Raw genomic sequence first — 1,651 nt, forward strand, 5'->3', positions numbered from 1 at the left:
AGCAGTTAAGAAAACTGGCTGCTCTTCCAGAAATGTTGTGGAACATTTGTTTAACTAGGCAAAGATGTATTACATTTTTTATGTTGCTGAATATTACTTTAACTATGTAAAAATGTGTTCCATTTGTTTATGTTGTGTTTATTTAATGGTGTAAAGATGTGTTGCTTTGTCTGCCTAAGGTTCCTGATGGGTCTAGTAAAAAGCTGAATGGCCAGTAGCAAGACAGTAGAGGGATAGGCGGGGCTGGTAGGCAGAGAGAATAAGTAGGAAAAGACATCTAGACTTGAGAGAATGAGGAGAGAGAACGAGGGGAAAAGGAGATGCCTGTAGCCAGCAAGCCAGGCAAGCTGCCAGACATTCAGACATGGAATAGGACCTACAGAAGGAAAGAAAGGTAAACATCCCGGATGCAAAACTTGGATTGTTGTGGAATATTCCTTGATACTGTGTGAAGATGTATCACTGTGATTGGTTTAATAAAGAGCTGAATGACAATAACTAGGTAGGAAGAGGTTGGGGGGTGCATTTGGGGACAAAGAGGACTCGGAGAGGAAAAAAGACAGGGTCACTGGCCATACCAGAGAAAGCAACATGAGCAGTACAGAGAGATGAAGCAAGAAGTCACACAACAGGCTGTAGATTAAAGTAAATGGTTAATTTAAGTTATAAGAGCTAGTGGAACAAGCCTATGTTAAGGTCAAGCTTTCATAACTAACAGTAAATCTCTATTATCTGGGAGCTGGTGGTTCAGAGAAACTTGTTACAATAAATGAAGAGAAACAGGTTAAAGTAAGTTATAAGAACTAGTGGGACAAGCATAAGATAAGGCCAAGCATTCATTATTACTAATAAGTCTCCATGTTTTGATTTGGGAGCTGGTTGATTGGTGGCCCAAAAGAAAACCTAATACACAGAGAACTCAAGTTCAATTCCCAACACCTACATGGCTGCTCACCACTATCTGTGATTGCAACTCCAGAAATTCCATCAACACCTTCACACAGACATGCAGGCAAAACCAACAATGCACATTAAAAGAAATTCTTTCTCCTGAGTTGGACAATCACTGTACCTACCTCACAAGCATTCAACATGCTGCACTAGGTTTGCATGGACACATGGGTGCATAGATAGAGGATGAGTGACATCTCAGATGAACTAGTATGCTTCTTTCCAGCTATACAGTCAGAAGGACATGGCTCAATTTCCAGGATAACCGGAAGGGCCCACATGCCACAAACCAGTCCATTTCTACTGTAGCCATACATCAGAGTCATTTGAGGGATCTGTCCAGAGAATATAAACTATAACCTTAGGGGGAGGGGGTTCTCAATTGTATTTCTAAAATCCCTCCTGGTGATTATAATACATACCCAGAGTCCAGAACACTGCTAATCATGATGTATACCTGCAATCCTACCATTTAAGAGGTAGAGAGAGGAGAACTATGCAAGTTCAGGGCCAGCCTGGTCTGCCTATTGAATTTGGGGACAGCCAGAGCGGCATAGCAAGCAAGAAGCTGAGTCACCCTGCAACTCCCCCACCCCACGCCAACCCTAACCCTAACCCTTTTACATTGTTACTCTTTGTTTTGTTTTGATGTTTTTTCAGAAGCACATCTCAGAGGTTCCTCTCTATCTCAGAATGTAAG

This window comes from Phodopus roborovskii, unplaced genomic scaffold, assembly GCF_943737965.1.
Source record: "Phodopus roborovskii unplaced genomic scaffold, PHOROB, whole genome shotgun sequence".
NCBI lineage: Eukaryota > Metazoa > Chordata > Mammalia > Rodentia > Cricetidae > Phodopus > Phodopus roborovskii.